The sequence below is a fragment of the Rana temporaria genome, chromosome 10 (genome assembly GCF_905171775.1).
Source record: "Rana temporaria chromosome 10, aRanTem1.1, whole genome shotgun sequence".
NCBI lineage: Eukaryota > Metazoa > Chordata > Amphibia > Anura > Ranidae > Rana > Rana temporaria.
The window spans coordinates 84,804,967-84,822,487 of record NC_053498.1 but is presented as its reverse complement, the minus strand read 5'-3'; the positions used below and the strand labels follow the sequence as shown (position 1 = coordinate 84,822,487).

At 39.5% G+C, this 17,521-nt stretch overlaps 1 protein-coding gene across 2 annotated transcripts in view; it reads right to left on the bottom strand.

The window, feature by feature from the left end:
- Positions 1 to 17,521, bottom strand: part of LOC120915267 (carbonic anhydrase-related protein 10-like) — a 519,204-nt gene that overhangs the window by 336,231 nt on the left and 165,452 nt on the right. The window lies entirely within an intron of this gene.

Here is a 17,521-nt window from a genome sequence, read left to right as displayed (position 1 = left end):
TCTCTTTCTGTTCTCTTTTAACCACCACAACACACTACACAAGGCTGACCTGCAGGTGGCCTTTTATAGTGTGGGGTGTGTACTAAACCCCCTGAGCCATAATTGGCCAAAGCTACCCAGACTTTGGGCAATTATGGCTCTCCGTTTTTTGCAAGCTGTGATTGGCCAAGCATGCGGGTCATAGTGCATGCTTGGCAAATCATCAGCCAGCAATGCACTGCAATGCCGCAGTGAATTATGGGCCGTGACACGCCACTCGAATTTGGCGCGAACGGCTGGTAACATTGGTATTTCGATGAACTGTCGAACATACGATGTTCGAGTCGAACGTGAGTTCGACTCGAACACGAAGCTCATCCCTACTAATAAGCATGCTTCATGCATGCAATTATATAATATTTACATATAATCTTTGTGATTTGCCTCATAATTGTGTTTCAGCTGCAGTTCCTTTTTTGACCCCACCATTATGCGCCGTCCATTGTTTGGGAGCAAGTGCGGCAACGTAAGCCACTAGGGGACACATGCGCTGTGCTATACTGGCCGGCCGGACTGACGTCAGACGTTCTGACGTCATTCGAGCGGGGTATATATAAAGGACCAGCTGGCAGTTCACTCTCCAGGCGCTCTGGGGAGTGTACTAGCTGGCTATACGGTCCAGCATTGTCAGTCCCAAGGATTCCCCTCTTTTCTTGCGGTAGCAAGGTAGGCTTTATTTTCAATCAATTATATCGCTGCAATTGTTATATCAATAGGCAGGGCCTAACATAATATCCTTTATCCTTTCTTTGCATACCAGATTGACCACAATATAGGAGTCTTTCATTTGGCACTCCTCTACTGCCATCTGGTGGCCGATTTTGAGATCAATCTGCATTATAGGATATACCTTATTGCTCTCAATTTTTCAGGTAATTTTATAGTAAATTTTGGTTTCCTGTTTACCTGTTGAATAAAAATTGTGGCACTAACAAAATAAGGCCACTATCTTAGTAAGGATTAAATTCTGTGTTTGGGTGTTTTTTACAGACTTTGCATTATTTTTAGTTTATCACACTATGTATATTCTAATCAAAGTATTTTTATCACCTGTCTTAAAAATCTAGAAGCTCCTGAAGAAGCGATACATACAAAATCACGAAACATGTCAAGCTCTTTTTTAATGCTCTAAGGACCCAATCGGTTTCATCCAGGACTCATTACTCCACCCAGCGCGAGACCTGTACTGCGTTACAGCAAGCCTTGAGGCTATCGAGTATATTTCTTGGAGAGTCTTCAATTGGTTCCTTTTCTGTATACTATGAATTATTTTGTGTAGACATATTTATGTATCTATTTATGCATTATTAAAAGTACACATTTTTATCTGTATGTGCCTACAAAGTCCATCTTTTTGAAAAGAACATTCCTATGTTTTGTTTTTTTCTTCAACCCACATATAGTGAAAATGACATACAGAAGTAAATCTGCCAAATAATAAGACAATTGATCCCAAAAAAAAAAAACAGTGTATCTGTAAAACACTATATCCATGATGGTGCAGGAAAAGAAGAAGGAAAACTTGTAAGAAAAAGCCTTTATCAACCAATAGGACACAAGAGGTTGATGTTGTAGTCTCCTTACCAGAAAGGTATAACCGCTATTAAGGCGGTCACTCCGGACACAGGGATTTAAGGTCTTCCTATGGACCAGGCGGACAATCAGGTAGGCAGAAAAATATGGTGAAGGTGTCCAATGTTGCACCTAAGTCCTACCACATCCCTAAAAAATAGACTAACTGTATACACGCCGAGGAGTGTGTTTCCTCAGTGGGACTTTAAATTGGGAGGACTAGGTTGATTGAGTGATGAGACAAGTCACAAAGTATTAAAAAAAAATATATAAATTGGTTTTATTGACAAAAAAGTATATATATATGTATAGAGAATTTTTATTTTTCGTAATAAAGGCTACACTACACATTGGAACGCATCCAAGAGATCAAAGGGCTGAACAAGAGGGGACAGCACAAAGTGGGAGGCAAACAATTATTATGCTGAGAACAATGACAACACATAAACAGACAAAAAAGATAATGTCTATAGGGTGAAGACAGTATCAGGTAGGCAGAGACTCAATCCAAACTCAGTATCTCAGGGAAATGTAGACAAAAAAAAGAGGCTCCATAGCGTGATACTGTAAATGAACAATTTAATAATCCAAAAGATTTTGCACTTACAGATATGGGGTAGTGTTGGACGGTGTGATAAATACAAATCACCAAGTGCGACATCTCCACGAGGCTTCCTCTGCTAGTTCACTCACCATACCTGTCTGTCTCAGTAGAGAGAGGGCATGATGATGTCGGAAATGCAGGCTACAACCTACGCGTTTCGTCACCAACGGACGTCGCCCGGGGATTGGCTGAAGCATTCGCGTCATAACGCTTTCCCTTATATAATCCCACGACACCATCTTAACTAAGGGCCAAAGCGGAGATAAGCATAGAAAATGAGCGGCGCCACCATATTAATTACTGGACGCCATTAGAACAAACGGAAGCCTGAGAAATATAAATAATTCCGCCATCTTGTGGTAGAAATTTAAAATGCACCCTATTAATGATAAGATACAACTACAGTGGAACACAAACAAGCAGAGGGAGCCAGATGGACGCCGCAAACAATAAACATTAATTAATGCCAAAATACACAAAATCAAACATCATAATGATATGATAATCAATAGTAATGATATGATACTGTGATAGCAAGTGCAAAAAACCTCAATTAAAATGAAAAAATATAAAAATGAATAAAAACAAATAGTAAAATCTAAATGTTTAAAAAGAGTGAGATGAAACTAAGCATTATTAATACATTTAATAACCCAGTCTACGTTTAAACCATGGGGCATATAAAAAATGATATTGAATATCCACTTTGTTTTAAGTTTAGAGATTGAACGAACCTTATTTGTGCCTCTCAGTCGGAAGAAAGAGAGTACCCTTAAGCTGTTGGTTATGGTGCTGAGCATAATGTTTGGATAAATTATGTTTAGGGAAGCCCTTTTTAATATTCCCCACATGTTCCTCCAATCGTACATGAAGAGCTCTCTTAGTGCGTCCAATATACTGCCTTGAACACGGACACTAAATAAGATAGACTACACATTCAGTGGAGCATGTAATAAAGAAGTCTATATTATACTTAATATTGGTTTGTGTGGACTGAAAAGTCTCACATTTACGACCTTGGAAAGAGTTAACCTGGCAAATCTTACACTTTCGATATGGGTAAAAACCCTTCATTGATTGAAAGAATGGAATGATTTTAGGGGGGTCAATAACATTAGGGGCCATCCTATGGCGTAGAGAAGGTGCTCCTTTAAGATAATGACTGGTCGGTCAGGAATAACCAGACCCAGAATTTTATATTTTTTTTAAATGTTCCAATGTTTATAAAAGATCTTCTTCACTGAAAAGTGTTGGTTAGAATAACCTGTAATCATGGAGCATCCAAAACGGTTGTTTATTTGTTTTATTCGTTTTTATATGTTTCCGTTTTTGATTGAGCTTTTTTGCACTTGCTATCGCTGTATCATATCATTATGATGTATGATTTTGTGTATTTTGGCATTAATTAATGTTTATTGTTTGCAGCATCCATCTGGCTCCCTCTGCTCATTTGTTTTCCACTGTAGTTGTATCCTATTAATTATAGGGTGCAATTTTTATTTCTACCACAAGATGGCGGAATTATTTATATTTCTCAGGCTTCTGTTTGTTCTAATGGCTTAGTTAAGATGGCCCTGCGGGATTATATAAGGGCATGCGTGATGACGCGAATGTAGCAGCCAATCCCCAGACAATGTCCATTGGTGATGAAACGCGTAGGGTGTGGCCTGCATTTCTGACGTCATCATGCCCTCTCTCTACGGAGACAGACAGCTACGGCGAGCGAACTAGCAGAGGAAGCCTCGTGGAGACGCGGCACTTGGTGATTTGTATTTATCACACCGCGCCAACACTACCTCATATCTGTAAGTGCAATATCATTTGGATTATTAAATTGTTCATATACAGTATCACGCTATGGAGCCTCTCTTTTTTGTCTACATTTCCCTGAGATACTGAGTTTGGATTGAGTATCTGCCTACCTGATTGTCTGCCTGGTCTATAGGGAGACCTTAAATCCCTGTGTCCGGAGTGACCACCTTAATAGCGGTCATACCTTTCTGGTAAGGAGACTACAACATCATCCTCTTGTATCCTATTGGTGGATGAAGGCTTTTTCTTACAAGTTTTCCTTCTTCTTTTCCTGCACCATCGTGGATATATTGTTTTATAGACAGACTGTTTTTTTTGGGATCAATTGTCTTATTATTTGGCAGATATACTTCTGTATGTCATTTTCACTATATGATCTTTTTGGGATCTTTTTACTTTAGTTCATTTTTTCATATTTTTCTTTTTCACAATTGTCAACTGTTGTATTGGATTTTGTTTACACGTCTATACACTCTTTTTTGTGTTAGTCACATTTTTAAGTTTGAGGAGTTCATGACATCGGTTCATTCTGATGCCTTGCTGCTAAGAATTTTAAGATTTTTTTTAGCAGTTCACATGCTCTTTCTATATTCATTTTTTCAGCCACTCAGTTGATTGTTTCATTTGAACTTACATATATTTATTTATATGTTTTTGATACACCTATGTATATATAGATATGATACTCATATCATATCAAATTTAATTCATCCTTAATTGTTTATTGAATTTATACTTGTCTCTATTCCTTCATTGTGGAATTTTGCAAATTTTTCAGATATATAAATTTCTAAACATTTTGTGGATTAACTGTTCCAAACCTAAGCACGTTTCAGCCCTCAGATTGGGGACAGATTCCCCTTAATATCATACTTACTGCAAAAGTAATACAAGGCATTCTCTGCGAGGCACAGACAAGAAACTACTTACATGCATGTTTTAAAATTGTATTACAATTGGCTTCATATAAAGGTAACTTGGACCAAAAGTCCCATAAATACAACCAAGAGCACCCTAATGCTGAAAATGGACAAATTTCACACAAGCATTCAGTAAAAGTGTTCTTTTGCTAAGGGAATATTTACTGTAGCATACATTCTAAGGCTGGAGGGGACTGAATTGGGGCACAGGGGTAGTTCCTCCCTAAGACCAGTACAAATTGTATATTTTGGGCTTGTGGCTGAGTGGAAAAACTCAACTGGGACCTGAAGTCAATGCAACTGATGGACATGACTAAAGGATTCGTCAAACTAGGTCCTTAAAATATAGAATAAAGACACGGACTGAGTGAGATGGGTTTTATATGGCCACAGCAGCCAATTTATTAAGCAAAGAATAAAATAATATAACATTAAAACATACCAATAAGTGAAAATTCAACAATGTAATGCCCAGCAACAAGAGGTCTTTGGGTGTACTTAAGGCATAATCTTTAATGGAATTGTCCATGTCCTCAACCATGCCCCAACCGTCTCGAAGATGTTCTGACTTCACACATACTTCCATATTCCCCTCCCTAGGGGACCTCGCTCCTGGGAGAACCACCGCTAACCAAGTAGAAGAGCCATAGCCTAGATGGGCCCCACACTTTTGTAACCATGTAATTACTGGCCTCCCAAATACCCCTTGACCTTCCAACTGCTGTGACAAAATGAGCAATATACACCATTTAGTAGATTATATATATATATTGTAAGGGATTAGCTCGGTAGCGGGGGTGTGTGACCCCCTGGATGGGTTCACTACACACTGAACAATACAGAGAAACAGCCGAAGACGGTTAAAAACAAAGAATTTGGTATATTCTTCCATCTTGCTGGAAACAATTGCAAGCATCCAAACAGCATAAACAAAATCAAACATAAAATAAACCCTGGCCACTTGGGACATCTACCTTCACCACACATGAACCTATCTATGGAGTCTGGCACAGCCTACTGCTGAGCAGACACTGTTGGTCATACAGCAGAAAAAAAAAATAGTCTTTTTGATTTTTATCACACAGAAAAATCAACAGCACCTCACCTCTTCAGAAGTATTTCTGTTCACTGCTCTCCTTCACTCAAAAACGCTTTCAGGATGCAGCAATCAGTAGTAATCCTCTGGATTACTTATAGAGGCCTTAATTGCCTCATTCTGAACAGCTGAAGTTTTCCAACGCCCTTAAACCTTTCTGGCTACTTCTGCAGCTGACACCTAAAAATAAGTGGTGTATTGTCTAAACAGGGCAGAAATGTATCTCCTGTCTGTGACAACACCCACATATTTACCTGACTTCCTGTCACAATATATTTATATATATTTTTATATATATATATATATATATATATATATATATATATATATATATAAACACTACCACTTCTTTTCTATTGCAGAAAGATGTAACCCCTAACACCAGGGAGGGCGGGTGGGAAGTTTCCACTTCTCCTGACTTGGAATTTGAAAGAACTCCCTTTACCGCAAAGACCCTTGCATCTGAACCCTGCCCCTTAAACCTCTGCCTCCAATCAGGTAAGGGCTACACCCCCACCCAGGGCCATCTTTAACGCAGGGCAAAAGGGGAAGCTGCATTGGGCCCAGTCATTGTTGTGAGGCCCAAAGCAGCTGCCCCTAGAGCCTGCACACTGCCCATACTTGCCAACTGTCAGGAATTTTGGTACATTCCCAAAAAATCTGTTGCCTTTTTTTAATTGCAATTTATTTTTATTTGATCAATTAAATGGTGTTTTATCTGCACTATTTTGATCACTCTGTTTTGCTCTATTTTCACAATTTGGTTATATGTACCCTTCGATATACACAGAGCTTGCAAGGAGGAGCAGACTGCTTTGGTACCAGTGAAGTGTGTCACAACTGGAGATTCTATTTACAATCCATCCCTTACAAACCTCTATTTTTTTCACATGTATTTTAAAAGAAGTCACTATAGCTACAATCACTGTGGCCATGTGGCAAACATTGTGTGCTGTGTTTTCTTTAGCCTATAAGGTAACATAAAAGGGACAAACATTTCCAGTACTCCCTTAGTTTGAGTTTGCAGGCCTTTCTTCTCACACATTGCAATGAAAGATCATGTCAGTGCTGGACAAATATAGCCGGATTCAGAAAGACTTACAATGGCGTATCAGTAGATACGCCGTCATAAGTCCGAATGCGCGCCGTCGTATCTTTGCGTGCATTCTTAAAATGAGATACGCCTCATTGTTGCTAAGATACGACCGACGTAAGTCTCCTACGCCGTCGTATCTTTTGTGCATATTTACGCTGGCCGCTAGGGGGGTGTACGTGGATTTACGCGTTGAATATGTAAATTAGCAAGATATGCCGATTCACGAACGTACGTACGACCACCGCAGTAAGCTACGCCGTTTACGTAAGACATACGCCGGCGTAAAGATAAACCACCAAAAAGATGGCGCAGCCCATGCAAGGTATGGATGACGGAACAGCCGTCGTATTTTACGTTGTTTGCGTAAGCGTACGTGAATGGGGCTGGGCGTAGGTTACGTTCACGTTGAAAGCATTGAGCCAACGTTGTTTTGTAGGGAGTATTTGCGACGTGATTCTGAGCATGCGGGCGCATGCGCCGTACGAACGGCCCTCATTTACATGGGGTCATGGTTAATTTAAATGTAGCCCGCCCACTACATGCGTACTTTGAATTAGGCGGGGTTACGCCGGCCCATTTGCGATACGCCGACGTAACTTACGGAGCAAGTGCTTTGTGAATACTGTACTTGCCTCACTATGTTACGTTGGCGTAGTGCAAATGGGATGCGATACGCCGACCTAAAGCTACGCCATTGTATCTGAATCTGGCCCATAGCCTGTATCCATGAAAGCACTGTTTGTGCATCTTTTTTGTGCAGTCTTTTTTTAAATGCACATAACCAGAAAGATAGTTTGATATAAGGTTAAAATATCATATTGATCACCCCAAAGCAGAAAATTTAATACCAGAAAGATGCAATTAATATAATAAATTGCAAAATGAGAAGTCAGACACCTGGGTATTGTAAAAAGTCTAATAAATATTAAACACGGCAAGGAAAGTTGGCTGCGCTATAAGGGTAATTCAATAATAAGACAGAAGAATGCTAGAAATGTACTATAAGAAGGAAAAATAGGAAATATTATTAAAAAAAGGCCAAACAAAAATATATTTTTGTGTGTATTCCATTTTATTTCAGTTTCCCTTGTGCAGAAACAAATAAAACAAACACGAGTAAAGTCCAGATAGGAAGAACATAATTAAAATTTATGTACACAAGATTTAAGACAAATACATAGACCAACTGAATACATGAATAAAATGAATACATCTAGATGCAGTGGTAAGAAATATAATCCCAGTAAGTAAAACATGTAAATTACAGTGGTAAATCACTTGTGCAATTCATGGACAGACTGGCTAAAATATAAAGAATTTTGCAGCACATCAAGGGAAAGGAGAGCTCTTAAGTAAGTTATCTCTTTAATCCTTCTGTGTCTTGCTGTATACTTCCTCATTTATGTTAGATAACCTCTCTTCCATTTAAACTGACATCTCTATGCACCTGCATTGCACAAAATCACATATCTGATAAAACACATATTGATATAACCCTGTAATAACCCCAGCACAGGTTCGAAATGAAAATTTTCAACACTTGCTGGTAACTGCACAAATGTATACATTAGTAACATGACCATCACTTATTTGATTTCACCTATAATAAATATGGCCTTTTGTGGGGCTGACATGGAAGAATCACTTGCAACCATCCCAAATCTAGATAGGTGGGCTCACTTCTGAACCAAAATTCTCTATTTGTTTCTCCTGTTATCTAGAATGTAGAGGTCAGAAACCTTTTTCCATCAGGTACCAATTTACAAGCATTAGACAAATGGCAAGCACGTGAGCAATAAAATGCTGTATATCTCAGATCAGCCCCTTATCCTGCACTTTTAGACCTCTGATCAACCCCAGTTTCTGCACCTTGAGGCTTCACATCAGCCCCAAATATTTTAATCGTACACCTCACATCAGCTTGAATTCCTGCACCTTCAGACCTTAGATAAGCCATAACTCAGGCATCTTCAAACCTTAGATCAGCCCCAGTTCATACAGTCCCATACCTCAGATCAGCCCAATTCATGCACCTTCCCACCTGAGATATGCCCCATTTACTTCACTATCACAAACACAGAGATCTTTCATTTATACCTGCTGTAACTAGTACCACCGAAAACAGGCTGAGAAACAAAAAACCTTGTTGCACTTGACAAAAGACAATAAGATCACCTGACACGTTTAAATACAAAAAGTGTTAAAGTAGAACTTTGCTCAAACTATCAAGTCAAATATATAATGTACACTGCCTAAACTGGTAAGATTAAGCTCTTTGTTTTTCTAGGTGACCCTGAAAACATTTTGCAAATACTTGTTGATCCTGCCAGGTGATCCACTGGATATGCAGTTCCTTTGATAGGTTGATAATGCTCTTCTTTTTGGAGTGAAATCACTGCAGCATTGTCAACTTAGATGTTGGCACCATTAATTGCCTTAAACACAAATAGCAGCGTTTAACTCTACCCAACACATTGTTCAATCTGCTAGAGTTTAGGAAAATAGTGTATAAGCCCTTCTCGGTCCCTTCTACACCAGGGTTATTATGCCATTGGGGAGTTAGCTACTTTGGACATACTGTGCACAGCTTACATATATAAAGGGGAAAGGAGCAACTGGTCATTAAGGTGAACTAACCCTTTGATATTACTGTTACCTTTGTATTACTGCATTTTCAAACACAAGTCAAATTAGTAAAACGTATTTATCCATTAAGCTCTTTCTTTCCCAGCCTGCTTCCTATTCCCTGTAACACCTCTCTCTGCTTTTCCTTCTTAAAAAACTCTTGTTTCATTACTCCTTCTTTTCAAATCACAGTCTATTCATATGACTCTCACTACTACCCTTTTATTATTACTGCACACACCACCTCCTACTAATTCTGGACCTACATTCGGACACAACCTGCAAGACACTGACCTCATAAATCTCCCCTCCATTCTTCCTCTTTCCTGCTTCTTTTAACTTCTGCGATTTTTTTCCACCACTCCTGCCCTCCACAATCAAATTTTCACCCCCACACCCAGCCCCTTCCCTCCCCTCCAGCAGCTGCAATCCACACACTCTAATTTCTATTCCCCTACTTCCAATAATCATCCCCCCCCCCAATGTCCTCCTCATGTGCCCTCTGGGATTCCTGCTCTGTTGAAATTCTTCTATTCCCACAAAGCACTTTTTATGTTCTTCCTTAACCCTTTCTCTATCCTTGTCTTTTCTTTTATTTCTCACTATATTCATTTTTTTCCCCAATGTTTTCTGAGAAATGCTTTTATTATCAGTCTCCTGAATCAGTCACACTAATGATTAGGTGCTTGGCTACCCTATATTCACTCCTCTGAAATACCTACTATCATTTCTGGTGACTTGCAAAATCACAACTTTTACTTGCCCATCTAAGCACCTACCTTCTGAAACCTGTCCCTTTACAACTACTGCTCTCATCCTTTTGCTCTATTCTATGCTCTATGAATTACATCTCCAATCTCCCTCTCTACTTGTAGGGAAACTTCTGATTAGCCATGTGTTGGCACCACCTTTCTCAAGCTCCCACTTCTTCTTGGATAGGACAACAACCCATTGCTATAGACCAAAGTCTCCGCCATATTGTGTCTAACTTGTTGTCTTTTCACGACATCCCTGTCCAATAGTCTTTATATTCATAAAAAAAGGAATGTCCACACAAAATCTTTGATCGATCCTCATGCAAAGGGGTCCGTACCCTCCAAAACAGAGGTGGGAACATATAGCGGAGTACTGCTTTATTGAAAAATTAGCACACAAATAAACAATATGTAATCATTCACAATCGTTGGCAATGAATCATTGTCCTTCTAAAAACACACTCCCGGGATTACCGTTATGCCAATTCCATCTATACAAGACACTAGAAAGGTTAGTGGTGGTGACACGTGGGGGGGTCTCGAGGGGTCCTTGCAGTTGAATGCTATGTGCCTATTGTTAAGACATCCAGGTACCTACAGGGTACTTGCAGTTGAATACTATGTGCCTATTGTTAAGACATCCAGGCCCACTGTACACACTGTGTCTCCAGTATTGGTAAATTCTAAACCAGACAAGCAATCATGTACAAATTAACCTGACAGTATATCAACTAAATGGATGAGGATTACAGGCGGGTCTGGGGGGGTCCTGGGAGACCCATAGGGCACTTGCAACTGAATGCTATGTGCCTACATTTGGAATATCTAGGCCCACTATATGCCCTGTGTCATCACTGCTCAGTGCAAAAGAGGGAGTCCATGGCGAACCAGCATACATATACAGTAGTGCACGTGGTATCCAAGTTCTAAGTTCCTGTGGTATTCACCAATTCAAAAGACACTGATGTCTGCAAAAACCCATCAATGGGCAGCAAACATAGGTACTCAAACCCAAAATGGAGAGGATACAATGTCAAAATAAACATGGGCGGAGGTGATACACATGGTGATGGAGCAATCCAAGTGTGGTCACTGAGTTTTCAAAGGGAAGCTCCAGGCTATTCACATAGATTTGTGACACAGCCTGTAATCATATTACTGCTGGTGTCACCCCAGTCAGCGAGGAGGCCCTTACACAGAAGCACTGGACACCAACAAAACTCCTCTTTGGCAAGGAGATAGGACTCATCGGTAGTTGTCCACCATCTTCCGTGGTAGAGGAAAGGCTTCCTCCTACATCCACCTGTCATTGTGACCCACTGATGTTTTTAGCTGCCAATCACTCAGGAGTCCCTAGTTGCAAACTTAGGGGCAGATCCACAAAAGGATTAGGCCGGCGTATCTATTGATACGCCAGCGTAATTTTAAATTTCCTGCGTCGTATCTTTGTTTTGTATCCACAAAACAAGATACGACGGCATCTGGGATCGATCCGACAGGCATACGTCTTAATACGCCGTCGGATCTTAAATGCAATTTTTCGGCGGCCGCTAGGTGGCGTTTCCGCGTCGAGTATGCAAATTAGATATTTCCGACGATCCGCGAACGTGCGAGCGTCGCATTTTTTTTTTACGTCGTTTCCGTTCGGCTTTTTATGGCGTATAGTTAAAGCTGCTATATGGTGGTGTACTCAATGTTAATTATGGCCGTCGTTCCCGCGTCTAATTTAATTTTTTTTGCGTCGTTTACGTAAGTCGTTCGTGAATAGGAATGTGACGTCATTTACTTTCACCTCGAATCCAATGACGTTCTTGCGGCACACTTTGTCGCAATGCACCCTAGGATATTTTAAGGACGGCGCATGCGCTGTTCAAAAAAACGTTGTTTACGTCGGGTCACAACATATTTGCATAGAACACGCCCCCATCACTCTCATTTGAAATTGCGCGCCCTTACGCCGCAATAGATACACTACGCCGCCGTAACTTAAAGCGCGGATTCTTTGAGGATTTACAAGAAGAAAAAGTAAGTTACAGTAGTGTATCTTAGATATGATACGCCTGCCTAAAGATAGGCAGATCTTTGTGGATCTGCCCCATAGTGTACATCCATCTCTGACCGTTTGCTCACTTCCGGTTTCCACATTTTTCACTCCCCGTTTGTTATGAATGGTCATGGACACTCAGATGGTATATTGCCTGGGCATGGTTGGATAGACAGGAGTGCGTGGGGCGCTACATCAATGCGTTTAACCACATAGTAGTGAGTTTCATCATGAAATCCACTTGCTAGGTGGGTGAAATGCATTGGTGTAGCGTCCCACGCACTCCCGTCCAACCAACCATGCCCAGGCAATCTACCATCTGACTGCCCACGTCTTTTCATCGGCCCATTCTTCAAAGTTATTAAATACTTTGAAGTTATTAACTAATTTATATCACCTACCTATCACCTACTTTAAAGCTAGAATACATGATTTTTGTTTTTATGTACTTTTTAGCTATTACTTATGTTGATGGTGTTAAGAAATGCTTGAAAAAATGTGTTCTGCACATAAATGTTTCATGATATGCCTCCATTTACCTGTTTGCATCAATAAAAGAGTATGTAAATATATAGTACGGGTGTGTCTTTGCTAAACGTTTAGGCTCTAAAACTTGTTTGCCGTGCAATAAAAGATTTGAGAAGTCCAAACTAATGAATGACATTGTGTAGAAATCTTTTTTTATTTAAATCTAATAGCCAGAGAGTTTTGGAGGCTTCTGCCGTGCTATTAATGCTGCTGCAATGCTAAATGAATTACAATAGATAACATTATAGATGCTAGCATTTGATTGCAATTTAGTGTATTTGTTCCTTTAAAATGTCAGTGGGGCACACACACACACACACACTAAAAAAATAACTATTATAATACCAAGGAATAATGGGGTGCATGCAGCATAGATTCTGAGTGTGGCCTAATCTTGCTACTGGTCAGTTTAAAGGGGCATGGTTAAATAAAACTTGAACCTACTCACTGTATACACTGTGTATGCCACAGTACACAGTAAACATCAGATTTTTAATTTAAATAGTGCCTACAGATAAAAGTTATGCATGTGAACAAATACACATACAATTTACATGTTGTATACATTTTCATTATGTAGTTTATTAAAAAGGTCATTGTGGGGTGTAAGGTAACCTTTGCAACAGTTGATGGTAAAAGGTATGCATATTTAATCAGAAATATATTGCACCAATGTATCCAAGTTTTATGTGCCAGGAAAAAGCCTTTGCTGTTCAAAAAGAACATTAGTGAAGGATAACAGTTTGGCATTGAGCATAGACTAGGTCTTATAAAACAATGAAGATTGATCAATCAAAGATAGAGTTGTTTGGTCTCGGTAACAGTAGACATGTGTGCCAGAAAAAAGGATGGCTGCACACTTAGTGTAGGAAATCCAGAAATCTTTTTTTAAGCAAAGTCCACATAAAACAATCACAGCAACAGGTTCTAAAGCAGATGTCTTAACACATTTCATGCTTGAATTTGCTTAGTCATAACATAACTAGTGTTGAGCAGAATACGCCATATTCGATTTCGCGATATATCTCGAATATATAGTCGAATATTCGAGATATATTCGCTAAATTCGAATATTCGTGATATTTTATCGAAATGAATTGATTGCGAATTTTCGCTATTGCGAATGCGAAAATAATTGCGAATTTTCGATAACTGCGGTAGGAGCGCTCTGATTGGCTCAGAATATTCGTGATATTTTATCGAAATTTCGCAAAATGCGAATGCGATATTGATGGCGAAATTTCGACAACAGCGCTAGGAGCACTCTGATTGGCTCAGAATATTCGTGATATTTTATCGAAATTTCGCAAAATGCGAATGCGATATTGATGGCGAAATTTCGACAACAGCGCTAGGAGCACTCTGATTGGCTCAGAATATTCGTGATATTTTACAATACAAAATAATTGCGAATATTCGGCAAATGCGGAAGGAGCACTCGGATTGGCTCAGAATATTCTTGATATTTTACAATACAAAATAATTGCGAATATTCGGCAAATGCGGAAGGAGCACTCTGATTGGCTCAGAATATTCTTGATATTTTACAATACAAAATAATTGCGAATATTCGGCAAATGCGGAAGGAGCACTCTGATTGGCTCAGAATATTTGTGATATTTTACAATAGAAAATAAAAAGTGTTTTGCATTGGTGGTGATTCTTTACTCTATCCATCTGTCACAGCAGTTTGTCAATCAAACACCTTGAAGATTGAACACGTTCATGCTGCATGCTTTGGACTTTTTTTCACTTCACATATCAAAGACATTCTTATGAAAGATTATTTTTCTATTATTGGGACTATATTTCTTTATATATTTGTTTCACTGTGTATTTCACAAGTTTTTTGCGCTTGCTTATTTTATAATTTGCCCACATGTCTTGTCACTAGACATATTTTTTATTCTTGTAGAGCGACTCCATTTTCTGTCTTGTATTAATTTATGTTGTATAACATTTTTGAGTTGCTGCTGTATTCTCCCCTTTTTTTAAGGAATGCGCAATTTTTTCCTTCTTACAAAAAAAAATAATATCAAACATACAAATATTCATAACAGAAACATACACAAAGCCCCCCCCCCCCTTTTGCATCAGAGACAATCAGAGTTCTCCTACCACAGTTATCGAAAATTCGCAATCATTTTCGCATTCGCATTAGCGAAAATTCGCAATTTTTTTTTTTTATATTCGGCAACATAAAAGGATCGCCTCAGCTTAGCTACTCGGCCCAGGGTCTCTAATCATACCAGCAATGCTTTTAGACGTCGATAGGATGTGATCTGTTTTAAAATAAAATTGAAAAAATGCGAATATTCGGAATTGCGAATATTCACCGCGAAATTCGAAATATATCACGAATACTCGAATATGCCATATTCGAGCCGAATATTCGCAATACGAATATTCGTGAGCAACACTAAACATAACACAACTGAGAGCACCATAAGTTAAATACAGCCACAGACAAGATCTACAGCTTAATCAGCAATCAATATCTCACACAGTCAGGTAAAATAAAGCATCATATAAAACATATGTACTAATAAAACCTAGAATAGAAAAAAGAAACAAAACTAAATACAATAAATAATGTTATTATTGATGCGCTAATAACCAACCCCTAAGTAAGTAAAGTGCTAGATGTGCAATAAACACCTTATATTTGAACAGCGATAATGTGATTCAAAAAGTGTGATGTGCATATAACACTAAAAATATAATAATTCCCCAAAGAGCAATTGTGCTAAATTAATTATTTTAAAATAAAGAGAAGAAAAAGACCACACTAGCTAGTATCAAAGTCCAGACATCAAATCTGCATAGCTTAGTGTAATTAGTCCATCCAGCAGACAACCAGCTTCAGCTGATAAATCTCCTTAAGACTTCCCAGTAATGTGGATAAATGCCCAGGGTTGGAATCACATGCAGAGAAAGAAAAACATGGATCATTGCGCAATGCTGTAGCCAAGGACTATTCATCTGTCACATATAGCTATTCACTCACATGTGGTTGAGTTTAGCCAGTGCATAGAGGACACTCAGTGTGTTAGGATCACTGCTCATCAATCCGCATCTGGTGTGTTGAAACACAGACGATCTCGTCACTTGACGCGTGATGTAACGTGTAGGTGGAGGGGCCTAGTGACACTATGTGTGACAGATGAATAGTCCTTGGCTACAGCAGAAGAGTTGTTCCCTTCATCCCGAAAGAAGACATAGCAGTAGTGGTAGGAACAATTATTAACTCCAGGTTAGATTATGCAAATTCCCTCTACCTCGGACTCCCAAAATACCAGATTGTCCGTCTCCAAGTCATCCAAAACACGGCAGGACGGCTGGTAACAGGGAAAAAACCCTGGGAACCAATCAGCCCGTCACTGAGATCCCTCCATTGGCTGGCCGTAAAGGACCGAGTCACATTCAAGGCCCTTTGTCTGACGCACAAATGTGTACACGGAACCGCCCCCCAATATTTAAGTGAGAAAATAAAACACCAAAACCCCAATCGCATTCTTCGATCAACTAATCAAAAAACTACTACAAATCCCTAAAGCCCGTTACAAGACAAAAGGAGAACGACGATTTGCAGTCCAAGGCTTGCGATTATGGAATGCATTACCAACTAACATCAGAATGGAAATTGATCACCTGGCCTTCAGAAAAAAACTCAAGACCCACCTATTCTGAAGGATAAAAAGAACGATAAAAATGGATGCTAAGCGCCTTGAGGCGATTTAGTTCGCATTTGTAGCGCTATATAAGTTGCGCAATGATCCATGTTTTTCTTTCTCTGCATGTGATTCCAACCCTGGGCATTTATCCACATTACTGGGAAGCCTTAAGCCCCGTACACACGGTCGGACTTTTGCCCAACCAACTTCAAAATCCGGCACTTTTCGTATTTGTCCGACCGTGTGTACGTTCCATCGGACCAACTTTTTTGGCTTCAATCGGACAAAAAGTTGGGTCTGTGAACGGACCAACTTTCTGTTCCGAAAAGTCCGATTGTGCAAAGTGCGACCGTGTGTACAGCAAACCATCGGACTTTTGGACAAAGTACAAATGCGCATGCTCAGAACCAATGTTAAACTCAACCAACAATAGCAGAAGTTAACCAAAGGGTGGCGGTAAAGAGCAAGTAAAACCACGTGATGTTGGGAAAGTGTTAGAAAAGTTTGCAGAAAAGTCCGAGCGTGTGTATGCTATGGTTGTGATCGGACAAATCAATTAAGACAAAAATCCAAGGGAAATTTTGTTGGATGTCCGACCGTGTGTACGAGCCTTTAAGGAGATTTATCAGCTGAAGCTGGTTGTCTGCTGGACGGACTAATTACACTAAGCTATGCAGATTTGATGTCTGGACTTTAAAACTAGCTAGTGCGGTCTTTTTCTTCTCTATATTTTAAAAGGATTAATTTAGCACAATT